This window comes from Pinus tabuliformis, chromosome 3_2 (assembly GCF_031772625.1).
Source record: "Pinus tabuliformis cultivar Carrire ecotype Pingquan chromosome 3_2, CPIR1, whole genome shotgun sequence".
NCBI lineage: Eukaryota > Viridiplantae > Streptophyta > Pinopsida > Pinales > Pinaceae > Pinus > Pinus tabuliformis.
The window spans coordinates 168748988-168767558 of NC_142302.1; positions in this window are offsets into that span (position 1 = coordinate 168748988).

Sequence of the window (18571 nt, forward strand, 5' to 3'; positions counted from 1 at the left end):
TTGACAACCCTATTAGTAAAAGAGGAAAGAAAAATAAAACAAACACTAGTATCCAAACCTAGAGTCTTATTACCAATCCTATTATTATTACAATTATCAGAATTGAAAACAGAGTCATTAACCTCATTAATATTATTATTATTATTAAGCCCAGTAATATTATTATTACACAAATTATTATGATTATCCAAACATAAAGTATTATTGTTATTCCTAATATTATTATTCCTATCTTAAGTGAAAATACAATCACTGTTATTATTATTACTATTAAACCAATTAATATTATTATTATTAGTAATAGAACCACTTCCATTATTTTCGAAACCAACATAAACCAAAGAAGAATTAACAGACAGTGAACCTGAGGGAATTCGACCCGGTGAATTTGCAGAGTTATTATAGACAAAACACGAGATCGTTCTAGCATCACCCTCGATGGCGGAAGGGTGAGAAACATCGTCAACCCAAGATCGGAGAGAAAATATTTGATTAGAATTAATTTTGCTTCTGGAAGGACCACGAGAGCAACTAGGCTCATTAAGCTATGAGATTAATTTCTCCGAGAGCTTACTGAACTTCTTGGACTGCTTTACTTTCCATATTTCTTCTAGACGAGTAGATTTCAGTGCCGAGCATGCCTCGATCCTTGACCAAAGGGGAGAAAAGATCTCATTTGAAAGTTCCAAATGGAGGGACAACAAATCACGAGAAATGAAATCCAAAACCTTTCTCACCCTACCAATCTCCAAACGAACCACTTCCATGTTAGCATTAAGAAAAATGCGAAAGTAACTATAATTATTAAGAGGGTGCTTAATCTGAGTGAACGGAGAAACAAGGGAAGAGTCTCTACATCGTTTTAGAAAAGCTAGCCCTGTCTTCAACTTGGAAACCCTTACGCGAGACCATTCAAAGTGATGTATTTTAATAGTAGTGGCCCTTCCGTATAGGGTAGTAATTTATGTATTCAGACTTTTGTGATCCATAATGAATTAAGCAAAGTCTTTCGGTAGAAATCACATAAGAGAAATTTTTAGCTGACGCGTTTCAAACCAACAAGTGTGGTTCATCATCAAGACCAGATGAAGAGGCAGACCATGGCAAAGGCTTAAATAGAGAGCAATGTAGAGACATAATTTCATGCAACGGCTATAATTGAACAATAATGTTTAAATTATGATATTAATTGATTAATATATTAAAAACAAATATTATTAAGTAATGGCTATATTAAACGATTAGTTTTTGAAAATTAATATTTAAATAATGATATTAGTTTATTAATTTATTAAAAAATATTAATAGGTAACGACTATATTAAACGGCTAGTTTTTGAAAAATAATATTTAAATAATAACATTAGTTTATTAATTTATTAAAAATATTAATAACAACTATATTAAATGCCAAGTTTTTGAAAAATAATATTTAAATTATGATACTAGATATTAATGTAATATTGGAGTTAAGCAAGGTTGCCCCCTCTCCCCTACCCTTTTTGGCATTTACATTGACAAGCTTGAAGGGTATTTAAAGGAAGCAGGTTGTGCTGGCACGATCTTAGCTGGGATAGTCATCATCCTTCTCCTCTATGTTGACGATATTGTTCTTCTCACAAGGTGCCCATCTGATCTTGATAAGCAACTTAGGCTTCTTAAGGATTTCTACTCTACCATGGGTATGACTGTTAACACTGACAAAACAAAAGTTATGATTATCAAATCCAAGAAGGACACTTATGTTAATTTTATGTATGACAATATTAACTTGGAGGAAGTGTATTCTTACAAGTACCTAGGAATTGATATTCATCTTTAGCTCAACTGGAACTATAGCATTGAGAAAAGGACTAATGGGGGGTGGAAAGCTTATTTTGGTCTTGAAAATAATTGTAAAATGGCAAACCTCTTAATGTGGAATAAAAAGAAGTTCCTCTTTGAAACTTTAGTCACTCGTGTTATCTTATATGGATGTGAAGTCTGGGGTTGCAGCATCTCTAGAGAATCCAGGAGAAAGATTGAGCAAATCCAGAAGCATTTTATAACATATAACCTGAAAATTAAAAGCAATACACCCTATCCTATTCTCCTTATAGAAGTAGGTCTTTCCCCTATCGAGAGCCTAGCTATGACTAGGCTTCTGTTGTACAAGCACAAACTCAATAACATAGGAGATCATAGACTTCCTAAGCTAGCTTTAAATTCCAGCCAAAACCACCTAAGGCTCAAGCGGGGGTGGTATAAAGACACGAGGGCCTGGTTAAACCTTTGGGAGATCAACAAGAATGATGCATTGCAAAACATTAATAACATTAAAAATATTGTTACTTCTAAGTTCAAAGAAAAAATGTGGTGTGAGAAAGATTTAGCAGCTAAAAGAAAATTAAGTTATTATAAGAAGGTCATCAACCCCACCCTAGAAGATCAAAAGTATCTCTCTGTTTTAACTAGCTCAAAGAAGAAAATTAATATAGCGAAGATTAGAACGAACTCTCATGAGCTCCATAGTGAAACAGGTCGTTGGGCAGTTCCTAAAACACCATGGATGGAAAGGATCTGCCATCTCTGTGAGAATAGGAACATCGAGGATGAAAACCACTTCCTCTTAGAGTGCCCCACGTACAACCACATTAGATCTCAGTTTCATAATCTTTGTCGCAACACTGACCTTCCTAGCCTTTTACGATGTCAAAATTATAGTGAACTCGGGAGGCTTCTCTCCAAGCTTTTTGAGCATAGGAATAAAATTCTTAAATCAAACTAAATAATTTGTTTCTTTAGGTCCGATAGACCAAAGTTTGGTCTCAGTGGACGTTAACCATCATCATCATCATCATTAATTTATTAAAAACAAATATTAATAAGTAACCGCTATATTAAATAACTAGTTTTTGAAAAATAATATTTAAATAAATTTATTAAAAAAAAAAAGTCAAACTCTAAACAAGGAGGGAAGTCAAAAATTATAAAAATCAGTCAAGGCCCTAATCGAGACAAGATCATTTATTAAATAAAATAATTAATGGAAAAATAAATAAAATAAAACAAGAATATACACAAGTCAAAAGAAATATATATATATATTAGAAAATAAGAATAGTGACTCTATTATCACTTCAGATAGGAATAATAATTAAGCAAAGTCTTTCGGTAGAAATTACATAAGAGAAATTTTTGGTCAACGCGTTTCGAACCAACAAGTGTGGTTCACAATAATATTAGGAATAACAATAATACTTTATGTTTGGATAATGATAATAATAATAATATCACTTAGCTTACTAATAATATTATTATTAATGAGGTTAATGACTCTGTTTTCAATTATGATAACTATAATAATAATAGGATTGGTAATAAGACTCTAGGTTTAGATAATAGTGTTTGTTTTAATTTTCTTTCATCTTCTAGTAATAGGGTTGTCAATCTCTCTAGCTTTTCTTTTGATACCCCTGTCTTTAGCCTTTTGGAGAAAAGTTTTAACTTTTTCTCTTGCTCCTAGAGAGATCCCGGTTGACAATATCATCTGTGACATTGAATATGGTATTAGAGACTTACCAGACATCACTAAAGATATCATTCGTCAAGACTGTGCAGTTGTCCTTAGAAATGCAAAGCCCCCTAAGAACAACATCAACAAACCTGAGTTTGATGCTCTCAAATCGTTAAACAATAATAAGAATATTATTGTTCTCAAAGCCGACAAAGGTGGTGTTGTCGTTATTCTTGATAAAGATGATTATCGTCAGAAGATGTTGGACCACCTCCATAATAGCAGGAGCTACAACAAATTCAACAAGGATCCCCTGAAGAAGATTTCCAAAAGTGTGACTCTTGCTATAAAGGCTAGTGGCTCAGTTAGCTTGTTCAGTCATAAGCTTATTGAAAGTTGCCCTCTTACCCCCAAAATCTATGGTCTGCCAAAGATTCATAAGGAAGGGGCTCCTCTGAGACCCATTGTCAATACGATAGGAGGGCCAACTTATCTTCTTGCTAAATATTTAGCCCAGAAGCTTAAGACCCTTGTTGGCCATACAAAATTCTTCATTAAGGACTCAACATCATTTGTTAATGATTTAAAGAGTTTCAAGCTTGATCTAGATGACAAGATTGTGAGTTTTGATGTGGTCTCCCTTTACACTAATATCCCTATCATCGAGACCATCGAAGTCATTAAGCACATCACAGATCATGATACGACTTATTTAGTTGGTATTTGTCTTACTTCTACTTTCTTTTCATTTGATGGGGAATTCTATGAGCAAACTTGCAATGTCGCCATGGGTTCCCCCCTCTCCCTGTGGTAGCTATTCTATTCATGGAGGATTTTGAATCAAAGGCCTTAGCTTCTTCTCATCTTTTGCCTAAGATGTGGAAGAGGCTTGTGGATGACACTTGTGTCATCTGGTCCCATGGTAAAGAAGAGTTGGAACTGTTTTTCCTCCATCTTAACAATCAATCTAGTTCTATAAAGTTCACCGTGGAATTTGAATGTAATGGTAGTCTTCCCTTCCTTGACATCTTCCTCTAAAGGAATGATGATGGCTCTTTTTCTCATCGGGTATTTTGTAAGAAAATTCATACAGAACAATATCTTCATGCTAATTCTCATCATTTCCCATCTCAAAAGCTTGGTGTTTTCAACACCTTTGTGACTAGAGCTTTAAGAGTTTTTTATGACAACCATCTCAATGAAGAGAAAGCACATCTCTTAAGTGTTTTCTTTAATAATGGGTATAGTAGACACCAATGTACTAAGGCTTTCCTCAGAGCTGAAAAAGGTCCTACTACTAAGAAATATACCAAGGATCAATTTTCTTGTGTTCATCTTCCTTTTATCTAAGGGACCACTGACAATATTGCGAGGATCATAAGGAAGCATAAGGTGGCTTCAACCATTAGGCCTTTATATACCATCCTGAGCTCACTTAGATCTGTAAAAGACCCAGTGGACCCCAATAATATGAAGGGTGTTTACATTATCCCATGCTCTTGTGGGACTCCCTACATTGGTGAGACTGGTCGCTCGATTAATCAAAGGATTCGTTAGCATGCCGCTGATATCAAGCATGGCAGGACCCGCTCCTCTACTTTGGCAGAGCATGCAGATAAATCTAAGCATCACATCTGCATTGAGGAGGCCCAAGTCATTGCTAGGGTTAGTCCTTTCCATCGTCATAAATTGAGGGAGGCCCCAGAAATTGAAGAAAGACGCAATAATTTGGTTAGAGATGATGGTTGGAATATTAGTAGAAGTCGGGTCACTGTCTTGTCTGTCATGTCCCTTCTTAAATGAATTAGTCACATGATGCAACAACACAATTTTGCCAGCAATTTTGGTTTAGGAGAAGGACCCCATGCAGAAACTTAGGAACTATAGGCAGTTCGAATTATTTTTGGCAGCAAGTGGAATGTGGGGGCCACCACATGCATAATTCGAAATTGGCCAAGGAATACGTTGGAGGGAATTTGAGCTAGTGGATGGAGGGGCCCACATGAGGCTAAGGGGGCCCAAGGAGTTATAAAGAGAGATCAACTCTCATTTTGGATTCATTCTAATTATTTGACAAACAAACTCATTTTGTACGCTTTGTTGTTCAACGAGTCTACCGGCTGTTTAGCCATGAGTCTTCTGTAGGGAAGATTCAACCTCTTCTTTGGGGGACCATTCGTGCACGCCCTAGGGAGGTTGTTACACAAGAGGCTCCAGGGAGTCTGTTACAGTCACACACTTCAGTCATCAGCGCGGGGAGGAACTGCGTATTCCTGGGCAGCCATAGAGCATGCAGGAGGGGTTAGAAATCAACAAGGGGGATTCACAACGTGCCGGGAGAGTCGGGAATATACCTTCTAAGCGGATTCACATCTTGTTGGGAGAGTTGGGAGTTGAGGAGGCAACATGTAAAGGCAACTCTGCTAGAGTAGCAGCCAGCTAGACCAACGAAGCAGTTAGTCGAGATTCTGGACGGAGGTGCTACGTAGAGGCCACAGTAACAACAAACTCGGGGTGCCAGAAGAGCAGTCATCCGGACCAAGGGTCATTCGGGGAGCAAGGAGTTAGTCAGTACATGTGAACCCAACGTACTTGGGGGTATTTTCAGAGGGATTTGCAAGCTGTTTCCTCCAAGTCGAATTTGGTTGTAGCAGCTGGGGAGAGGCCGAAAATCCAAAGTCAAAACCAGAGAAATTCCCTTCTGGGTTTTGGCTAAGGCATCCAGGGTTAAAAGGATATAATTTTCTGGGTGGTCTTTGACCACCTTCCAACAGGTCAGAGTTAGCATATCAATAGTTTTGTTGGGACATCGTAGTACAAGTGGTGCAGTAGTTAAACAACCATCATCTAAGCTATTCCATCACCTCGGTTTAGTCCAGCTTGTCCTTGAGACAACCCCAGGTGCACCACTACATTTATATTGTACCCATTGCTCTCATATTGTATAATATATGGTTCAATAGTTCCAGATTTTCAATGTTTTGTGGATGTTCAATGCATGTTTTTAATTTTATGTTGTTGCACTGTTTATTTGTTTAGAATACCACTTAAATCCCTATATGGGAACATTACAGTGGTATCATATCCTAATCCTTGGTTCAGTTATGGGGTTGGTTTCGTATGAGAGGAGAAGACCGGGAGAACATCACTTACTGGAGGTAGAGGTACAGGCGCAGAGAAAGGAAGATGGAAATTACACCAGACACGGAGGAAAGAGTGAAAACAATGGTCGAAGAGGAGGAAATGATAGAGCCCAATAATAGGGAGGAGATGGCTTTCGATAGCCTCTTGAGGGCTCTGAGTGACTTGGCTAAAGGGAAAAAAGACATGCTGGAGGAGATCAAATCACAGAGTCGAGACAAAGCCACACCTAGAGGGTTTCTGTGTGGAGAGACCTCCGGGGTTTCTCAACCCGTCGATCATCCCTCACTAACAGTGCAACGCCCTTCAATGAGTGTGCCCACTAGGACCACACTACCCTCCTTCGTGCCGATGGCACAAATCAAACCAGCATGGGAGGAAGAAATTCCCCAGATGGGGGATTACTTCAAAGAGTGGCAAGTGATGGACGAAGATGTCAAAGAAGCCCTCTCCTTCAGAGATTACTGCAAGCTCAAGTAGAGCGAGAGGAAGGGGTATGAAGGACAGGGGACCCAAAACTATAAGCTGCAAGGATGTACTTCCCTACAGTTGATGGCACTGCCAAGTGCACAACCAAGGCTTGGGTTGAAAAGATGGACACATACTTTCAGCTCAACCGGATGACAGAACAGGAGGCCATTAAGATGGCAGCACTGCACTTGGAGGGGGAAGCCCATGACTGGTGGTTTCACGGCCTAACCACTTTGGGGCATGCCCAGATAGTTTCATATGAGGACTTCACCAGGAGGGTGGTGGAGCGGTTTGATTAGAGGGATCCAGAGGCATCCTTCAGGGAGATGACACAACTGTGCCAGACAGGCAACCTAGAGCAGTATTTTTCTGATTTTTTGTGTGTGTCAGTGATGGTCCCGAATCTGTTCGAGGCCAGGAGGGTATACACCTTCATTGAGGGTTTGCTTGAGCCTCTGCGTGGACTGGTGAAGTCACGCAGACCCTCTACACTGCAGGAGGCAGTGGTGTGCGCTAGAGATTTGCAGGGGGCATCCCCAAGACTAGAGCACCATTTCCTACATGGACCCCTTTCCCATAGAAAGGCCGTGAGAATAGATCCCTGCCACCAAGGACCACACAGGGGAGGGTGCAGCTAGATGAGGAGACATGGAAGGACCTCAGGAGGAGGAAGCTATGCTTCACATGCAAGGAGCATTGGGCACCAAGCCATAGGTGCACAACGGGTAGAGCACACTACATTGAGGTCTTTTCTGACAGTGACCAGGAGGACGAGGTGGAGCAAGATTGTGGTGGGACAGATGGAGAGAGTTCGCGGGACACAGGGCCACCACTACCACCACCTCCGCAGGGAGGGGAAACTCTTGCCTCATCAGGGGGAATCCTTGCTTCTCTACGCGGGATCCCTAAGTTTTTGACACTTCGAATCAGAGGTATGGTACAGGAACATAGGGTGTCGGTACTAGTGGACAGTGGGGCTACCCAAAACTTCATAGATGCACAGCTGGTCTAGAGGAGGGGCCTCACCACGACAGAGTTTGAGGGATTCTCCATCCTAGTTCTAGGTGACCGTACCATCCAGTGTACTCGATATGTGCCCTCCTTAACAATAGTCATGGGAAACTACTCGATGACGGATCACTTCTTTGTGGTCGATGTGCTAGACACCAATGTGGTGATGGGTGTCCAGTGGTTATATTCCCTTGGGAGAGTTACGACTGATTGGAGGAAACCTAAGATGGAGTTCATGGGGCCAGACGACAAACTGGTAGTTTCGAGAGATATGCAATCTCATCTTCCTTAGATAGTTTCGGCCCTCAGGATGGAGGCAGATCTTCGACATGGGGACATCGCATGGGCAGTTGAGCTGAGGATCTCAGAGGTTGGTGGACAGGCACAGTCACCACCGACAGACATATAGGCTCTTCTCGAGAGGTACATAGTAGTGTTCGTGGACATTCCACCATGGTAGCCACCAGATAGAGGGTTTGAGCACACCATTGAGCTAGAGCTAGGCATACAGGCAATCATCACTACTCCTTACAGGCAGCACAAAAGCCTATAAGGACGAGATCGAGAAAGCTATTCAGGAGTTGCTTGCTTTGGGTCACATCAGGCCTAGTTCCAGTCCTTTTGCTTCTTCCGTAGTGCTGGTGAAGAAGAAGGATGGGACCCTCAGGATGTACATAGACTACAGAGCCCTTAACAAGAAAACCCTCAAGAACCAGTACCCCATTCCCCGCATTGATGAGATGATGGATGAGCTTAGAGGAGCCAAGTATTTCTCTGAGATCGATCTGCATTCGGGGTACCACCATATCAGAGTTCGGGATCAGGACATCCCGAAGACAACATTCCGGTGGCACTATGGGCATTTCAAGTTTCTGGTCATGCTGTTTGGGCTGACCAACACTCCCACCACATTTCAGTCTTACATGATTCACATCTTTCGGGGGCAGCTGAGGAGGTTCGTGCTAGTGTTCTTTGATGACATTCTAATCTATAGCCGGACATGGGAGGAGCACCTCCAACACTTGGAGGAGGTAATGCACATTTTGGAGGAGCAACAGTTCTATGCCAAGCTCTCCAAATGAGAGGTTTGATAGAGATGCATTATCTCAGGAATATCATTGGAGCAAACAGGGTGAAGGTTCATGAGGAGAATATCAGGGCCATCCGGGATTGGCCAGTACCCCGAGACATGACTATGTTGAGAGGCTTCTTGGGCATTTGCACTTACTACAGGAAGTTTGTCAAAGGGTTCTCACAACTGGTAGCACCCTTGACCGACTTGACCAAGAAAGGAGCCTTCACATGCACTGGAGGAGCACAGGCCGCTCTCGATCGCCTCAAGGAGATGATGAGTAGTTGCCCTGTCTTGGCACTCTAAGATTTTTTTCTAGCCATTTACGGTGGAGTGTGATTGGTGGGCTCCAGTATTGTAGCAATAATGCTACAACTCCTAGAACTCCCTTCTTTAATTTTATCAACCCGGTAGTTCGTAACAAACTTGGAAGCGACGGTGCTGTATGCACAAGTACTAGCTCTTACCGCAGCTGTCACTTGGTCAGCTGGCACAAGTCCGCTAGGGGCTTAAGCCAACCTCTATGAGCTCTTAGAAGAAGCTTTTTAACTGATGGATGAAAGCTAACTCAAAGGAAGCTAATCTTCTTGTGGAAAGAAACTGAAAGCCAAAAAGAAACGCAAACCCTAGCAAACCCTAATTTTACCAGCTAGTCCTACTGATGCAAAGATGAGAATGCAAACTACTGAAAGAGATGCCATTACTTCTATGAAGGTAAGATACATGTGTATAGACTACCTCTACCTGAAGAAAACATCTTTTTGTATTTTTGAATAAGTTATTAGAATTATCATGCATGTGCTTTTAACTGGCTTTTTATTGTGCAGAGGTGGATCAAGGAGGAGAAATGCTTGGAAGAGGTCGGGAAGGTTTAGAGAGGGTCTAAGGAGTCCCTAACACCCTTCCAGAGAGTTTCACAAAGTTTGGCTGCCTAGAAACCGCATTTATGAGCTTCTACATGAAGTCTGCAGGGGTTCTACAAGATGTTCTAGGATTTCTACAGGATGTTCTGTAATTTTTCTACAGGATGTTCAGAAATGGGGTTTTGAAGCATGGATGGAGGGAAAAAGGTGAAGGAATGAGTATGGAGGTGAAATAGGGGTGTAGGGGAGTTCAAGACTTCGAGGATCGAGTTGAGGAGTGGCATAGATGGTGAGATTTGTTCAAGGAGGGATGAAACGATGTTGCACAAGAAGATGAGAATCATGGCAAAGTAAGCGAATGAGGCAAATGTAAGGTAAGGGTTATGAGTGAACGGTGAAGCAGGTAGGTTGGATGGATTATGGGCAGGTAAGGAAGGATAACAGGTACTCTGCAAGCGGTTTTTCAAACTGAACAAACAAACACTTATAAAACCTATGACCTAGTTACTTCACTCTAATCTGACCTAACAGCAAAAGGAAATGAACAGAAGTTTATTCGAAATGGAATACGTGAAATAACTTTGCAACTAAGCAATCATAAACTAAAGCATGCAATCAAAACTGATATCAAGTTCGACAACTAAAAATCCAATACTACTAATTGCATGGTGAAGCAAAAAGACAATGTTTTTGTTGGCAGCAAAGTCACATTGGTCCCAGCTCATGATTCCACTGAGGGGGAGGTGAGATCCAAAGTACTTGGTAGCCTTTTTCTGAATATATTCCCTGTGATTAACCAATCAAGTAAATCTGAACATGAAGAACCTTTTTAATCATCAAGAGCAACTTAAATAACAACACAACATTTAAATCTAAATAGCAGATTTTATTCTAAGAATGCAGCAAAAACACATAAAGATAAACAAAGGAGGTATTGGGCGCTTGAGATGGGCCCAACCCCAAGAGCTGTAGCCTCCTAAGAGAGATTTAGAGCTGGTGCAAAGCTGGATTCATCTTTATTGATCAAGAAATGTTACATTCCAAAAACTGTCCACAAGGAGAACTTGAAAATGTGCTGAAAGCAAAGCTAGTCTACTGCCTAAAAATCGAACTACAAAATGACTATAAAGTGACTAACTACTGGCTACAAAATGACTAACCACCAGCTACAAATTGACTAACTGAAATGAGGCCCTAAGCCCTCTTATTTATACAAATTGAGGACCCCAACAGTCCTCCTAAAATTTAGGGACTCGGCTGCCCAAAACTTGTAGTTAACAACAGTCCTACTTGACTTGCTTGGCTGCCCTTGTGCTAATTGATTTGGTGGCCCTTGAACTCCGAGCTGATGGTGGAGAATTCAAGGTAAGGGCCCATAAATGAAGGGGACACCTTCCTACAAATCCTCTCCCTTGTTCTCCCACGAATTTGGCTGCCAAGTGCTCATTAAAACTTTCGATTTTGTCTCCAAATTGACCAAAAAGGCTACACAAAGCACACATTAGACTTGTTGGCATAATGACTAACCCAATTCACTCTATTAGCATAAATATAATAAAAAACATGCAATAAACTAATGAGAATGGTGGATTAAGTCGAATTAGGAGGTTGAATGAGCCCAAATAATTATCCATTTTTGGGGCTCATCTGTGATGCATCAGGGGTGGGAGTTGGAGCCGTTTTGTCACAGGAGGGGCACCCCATAGCTTTCAATAGTTGGAAGCTCCTACTACATGAGCTGTCATATTCCATATATGACAAGGAGATGTTGGCCATCATGCATGCATTGGCCAAGTTCCACCAATACTTGGTGGGAAACCGATTCAGAGTGAAGACTGATCACAACAGTCTTCGACATTTCATGGGGCAGTAGGGCCTCAATGACAAGCAACAGAGATGGGTCAGCAAGGTGCAGGCCTACGACTTTGATATTGAGTATGTGTGGGGCAAGCACAACATGGTGGTTGATGTTCTGTCTAGGAGGCCAGTTGGGTTATCACTTATGAGCATCTGCCACGGCTGGAAGGCTCAGCTGTTGGTTGAGTACTCCAAGGACAAGAAGGTTTGCGTGGTGCTAGAGGGGACACATGCAGATGAGCATTATTGTGTGATGGATGAGGTCATTTATTACAAGGGGTGCATTTACTTAGTGCCTAACTTGCAGTTGAGGGAGAGGGTACTCCAGGTAGCTCATGATTCACCACTGTCCGGACACTAGGGGTTCCGGAAGACTTACATGGCTGTTCGGGAGAGGTTCACGTGGAAAGGCCTCAAGGAGGACGTGCTGCAACACGTAAGGGAGTGTGAGACCAACCATCAGAACAAAGCGGAGCTGACTCACCCTCCAGGGCTATTACAACCACTTCCCATTCCAAATGGGAAATGGGAAAGTATCTCGATGGATTTCATCACGGGGCTCCCCACAGTACAGGGGAAGGATTGCATATATGTGGTGGTCGACAGGCTGACCAAATTTTCCCACTTCTTCCCCATCCCCACTAGATTCATGGCAGCCCAAGTAGCTGAGTTGTTCTTCTGGGAGGTTTTCAGGCTACATGGACTCCCCAAGAACATTGTTAGCGATGGAGATAATAGATTCATGGATGGCTTTTGGCAGGAGATTTTCAAGTTGGTTGGGACGAAGCTTACTCCTTGCACCAATTACCACCCTTAGACAGACGGCTAGACAGAGAGGGTCAACCAGTGGTTGGAGGGGTACCTGAGGAACTATGTGACAAGTCAGCAAAGGATGTGGATTCGATGGTTTCACTTGGGCGAGTTCTGCTACAACACCATGCACCACATGTTTATTGGTATGAATCCTTTCCATGCCCTTTATGGTTATGATGCTCTAACTTTTGCTGATATTATTTTCAAAGATAGTCGGGCCCCAAAGGCCAAAGAATGGGTCGAAGAGAGCCAAGATATCGTCAAAGCTCTCAAGGCAACCCAAAATTAGGAAAAAATGTATGCAGATTGGCACAAGATAGAGAGACACTTTGAGGAGGGGGACCTAGTGTACCTCCGGTTACAGCCTTACAGACAGTCCACACTGAAACAGAAGGGGGCCGAGAAGCTACAACCATGCTTCTATGGGCCCTACCAGGTGACTAAGCGGGTTGGGGAGGTGGCCTATGAGCTAGCACTACCTCCGGGGAGCAGGATCCACAACGTGTTTCATGTCTCATGCCTGAAGAAGGTGTTGGGACAACAGGTGATTGCAACAGCTGATCTACCCCCATTGGATGATGAGGGACATTTGGTGCTGGAACCAGAGGCCATATTGGAGAGCAGGGAGAGAAAACTGAGGAGCAGAACCATCAGGGAGTTCTTGGTACACTGGAAGAACTTACTAGATGAGGATGCCACCTTGAAGGGTGAATACATATTAGAGCACTCAACTTTGAGGTTGCTTGAGGGCAAGCAACATTTGGGAGGGGAGGATTGTCATGTCCCTTCTCAAATGAATTAGTCACGAGATGCAACAACACAATTTTGGCAGCAATTTTGGTTTAGGAGAAGGACCCCACACGCAGAAACTTAGGAACTATAGGCAGTTCGAATTATTTTTGGCAACAAGTGGAATGTGGGGGCCACCACATGCATAATTTGAAATTGGCTAAGGAATATGTTGGAGGGAATTCGAGCTAGTGGGTGGAGGGGACCACACGAGCCTAATGGGGCCCAAGGAGTTATAAAGAGTGTAGGTTTTAACCCTGTACAGAAATTACCTGCATATGAATTCTAAAACACAGAAAATAAATAATGCGAGAGCAGAACACATAAAACACATATACACAGAGAGTTTCCCCTGGATCCCAAAACTGGGACTACCAACTTGATTTTTCATTATGTTCCTTTCAATGTTATAATACATATTTATACATGATGAAGCATCCAATAACATGGACCGAAAACCATTGCGTCTAATACCATGGACCGAAAACCATCGCGTCCAAAAAACATGTGCGAAAATCATGCACAAAACCATAGGTGGGTCCGCCCAACCTAACATAGGGTCCAAAACTAAAATTTTCCGGGGCGTTGCCCTGGACCCCATAAAGTAGGGTTACGGGTGCCCCTCAAACCCCCTGTTAACTATGTGGAAAGAATATAACACAACCCAACATTCTCCCACTTGTTGTTTTCTTTCTGCATGGGGCCACAAGAGAGCTTAGTCATTTTTCCAGCCCTGAAATGCCCATTGTCTCTCTACACCAAGAGAACTTCTTAGAGCTCACAGATTTTGTCAATGCATCTGCAGTATTCTTCAAAGTGTCCACCTTTACCAGCAACACCTTTTTGTCTTCTATCATATCCCTCACAAAGTGATACTGAACATCAATGCGCTTTGTCTTTGAATGATATGCGGGGTTCTTTGCCAAGAAAATTGCACTTTGGCTGTCACAGTCTATCCTTATAGCTTCCTGTACTAACCCCATACTTGAACACAATCTCTGCAACTAAACTGCTTCCTTGCTTGCACGAGTGGCTGCCATGTATTCTGCCTCTGTAGTTGACAGTGCCGCTAAAGATTGTTTCTTATTCATCCAACTGACTGCACCTCCAAATAGGTTAAACACATACCCACTTGTAGATCTTCTCTGATTCAGATCTCCAGCCCAGTCTGCATCAACAAGTCCATGAATATCCAACACTCTGTCCAATCCTGGTCTTCCTTGGTAGCACAAACCATAATCAATAGTGCCACGCAAATACCTGAAAATCCGCTTCACTGCTGTCCAGTGCTCCTTCCCTGGTTTTGACATAAACCTGCTCAATACTCCCACTGCATGTGCAATGTCTGGTCTAATACAGACCATTGCATACATCAGGCTACCGACTGCACTTGCATATGGAACACGGGACATGTCCTCTTCCTCTTCTTGTGTCTTGGGACACTGCTCAGCAGATAACCTCACACCTACAGGAATAGGAACCTTCACCAGTTTACTATCCTGCATATTAAACCTCTGCAATATTGTCTCAACATACTTCCTCTGGTTTAACCAAAACTTCCTCTTTGCCCGATCTCTTTTAATTTCCATACCCAAAATATAGTTTGCAGCACCAAGATCTTTCATGTCAAATTTGGAGGACAATTGGGTCTTCAAATCCTGGATAACTTCTTTGTCATTTCCAACCAACAACATATCATCCACATACAAGACCAGATAAATAACATGGTCACCAATTAATTTAAAATACAAACAGTGATCTACTTTGCTTCTGGTGAAGCGAAGTCCCCGTATAAATGTATCAAATTTCTGATACCACATCCTTGGTGACTGTTTTAACCCATATAGAGACTTCTTTAACTTACATACCAATTCTTTATTACCCTTCACCGCAAAGCCTTCAGGTTGCTTCATGTAGATCTCCTCTTCCAGATCCCCGTGAAGAAATGTTGTCTTCACATCCATCTGTTCTACCTCAAAATCAAAAGTAGCAACAACAGATAAAAGTAATCTAATAGAAGTTACCTTGGCAACAGGAGAAAAAATATCACCAAAAGCAATTCTCGGCACCTGGGAATAACCTTTTGCTACCAACCGAGCTTTGTATTTCTCCACTTTTCCTTCTGCATTTGTCTTCTTTTTGAACACCCATTTACTGCTAATGGGTTTCCTTCCAACCGGCAACTCCACCAGATCCCAAGCCTCATTTTTGTGCAAATATACCATTTCATCAACCATGGCCTCTTTCCAGAGTTTTCCATCCTCTGAATCCACTACTTCCTTCACAGTTTTGGGATCATCATCAGTAACAGACAAAGCAAAATTTGAATAGAAAGCAGATGGACTATACCTTTTTGGCTGCATTCTTTCTCGAATTGATCTTCTCACAGCTAGAGTTTGTGGCTCTTCATCTTCTGATTCCTCCTCTACCGTAGAGTCTGATTCTTCCTCCTTTAGCTCAAACTCTATCTTCTCAGGTTCCTTTGGTTGGACTTCATGTTTAATAACATCTTTCACCTCTCTGAACACCACATCTCGCCTGTACATAACCTTTCTTGTTACTAGGTTCCAAAGCTTATAACCCTTTAAACCATCCTTATACCCAATAAAAATGCACTTTTCAGATTTACTATCCAACTTTGTTCTTTTCTCCTTTGGAACATGTACATATGCATCACATCCAAATACCCTCAGATGTGAAAGAGAGGGTTTCTTACCAGTCCATACCTCTTGTGGAGTCTTATCCTCCAACGCTGATGAAGGTGACCCGTTGACCAGGTAACATGGAGTATCCACCGCCTCTACCCAGAATTCCTGTCCTAACCCGGCACCACTGAGCATGCTTCTTGTCCTTTCCATCAACGTCTTGTTCATTCTTTCTGCAACTCCATTTTGCTGAGGTGTATATGGAGTAGTCTTCTGCCGTGCTATACCACACTTCTTGCAGAATTCTTCAAATTCCTTACTGCAAAACTCTCCACCATTATCTATCCTCAGCACCTTTATCTTCTTCCACTAGAGCCTTAAATTATTTAAACCTATCAAATACTTCAGATTTCTTCTTAAGGAAATATATCCATGTATTCCTTGAGAAGTCATCTATAAATTAAACATAGTACACAGACTTACCTAGTGATGGAACCTTCACAGGTCCAAACACATCACTGTGCACAAGCTCTAATGTATGTTTCGCCCTCTTACCACCAGAGGGGAAACTCACCTGATTCTGCTTCTTGTATACACAATTTTCACATAAATCAAAATCCAGAGAGCTATTACTCATACCTTCTACCATACCTTTACCATGAAGTATTCGAAGGCCCTTCTCTCCAATATGTCCAAGCCTTTGATGCCACAACATGGTCTTTTCTCCAGAGACCACTAGATTTTCTGCTCCACTTTCAGAAACAACGGAACTATTGCACCCATCAACAACAGTGCTACCTTGCAGCTTGTACAGAGTTCCAATCCAAACTCCTCGCATCAATACCAATGCTCCCCGAACCATCTTGCAGGTATCCTTCTCGAACACTGTTTTTACACCTGAATCATCCAGCTTACTAACAGAAATCAGATTTCTGACTAATGCAGGAATATGCAGAACACCCGAAAGTGTTCTAACCCTTCCACCTTGCAGCTTCAACTTTACTTTTCCATGACCGATGATTCTAGCCTTCCTGGCATCCCCCAAGAAGACATCACCACCATCATATTTCTCATACTCACAAAACCACTCTCTATGGGGAGTGAAGTGAAAGGATGCACCTGAGTCAATCAACCATGCCTCATGATCTACATGTGTACTTGAAGAAGCGAAGTACACATCCCCACCTTCATCTGAGGTGGTTTTCGCCTCTGCAGAAGGAGCCTCATCAGATCCCTTTCCTTTGTCAGGAGCTTTAGATTTACAGTCCCTTTTGAAGTGGCCTTCCTTTCCGCATTTCCAGTACACCACCTTTACAGGTTTTCTTGGAGATTTAGATCTCCCACTCGATAACTTATTTTTGTTTCTATTCTGGGACTGTTCTCGTACAGACAAGGCATCACCATTTTGGCTCTCCATATTTTTCCGTCTCATCTCCTCCGTCAGCAAGGCTGAGACTATTTCATCAAACTGCAAGGTAGTTGCATTGCTACCTATTGTAATAACTAGACTATCCCACGAATCTGGTAGAGAACACAACAAACTGATGCACTTATCTTCATCTGAAATTTTAATATCAATAGATGCTAACCGACTTACCACAATATTGAATGCGTTCAGATGCTCTATCACCGAGTCTCCATCTTTCATCCTCAGGTTATACAGCTTTTTCCGCACGAACAGTTTATTCACCAGAGACTTAAATTGGTACAAAGTCCCTAACTTGTCTCACAAAGCCTTTGATGTAGCTTCCTCTGATACATTAAGCAATACTGAATGTGAGACACACAATCGTATTGTGCTCTTTGCCTTCCGATCCAATTTCTTCCATTCTTCATCAGACACTCCCATTGGTTTAGTACCCGGATCTACCCCAATCCACTGATCTTTATCCACCAACAGATCCTCCATCTTGAGTTTCCACAATTCAAAACTCTGACCATTAAATTTCTCGATCTCTATCTTTCCACTGCTCTCCATCTTCTTTCACCACCAGAATCGTTCTCGCAAATCTCCCACTGAACAGGGTCTACCACAAGCCCGAGCGAAACCCCTTAGCAACAAAGGCGTCCCCTTGAAGCCAAATCTGCTCTGATACCAAATGTAGGTTTTAACCCCGTACAGAAATTACCTGCATATGAATTGTAAAACACAGAAAATAAATAATGCGAGAGCAGAACACATAAAACACATATACACAGAGATTTTCCCCTGGATCCCAAAACCGGAACTACCAGCTTGATTTTTCATTATGTTCCTTTCAATGTTATAATACATATTTATACATGTCGAAGCATCCAATACCATGGACCGAAAATGATCGCGTCCAATACCATGGACCGAAAATGATCGTGTCCCAAAAACACGTGCGAAAATCATGCACAAAACCATAGGTGGGTCCGCCCAACCTAACACA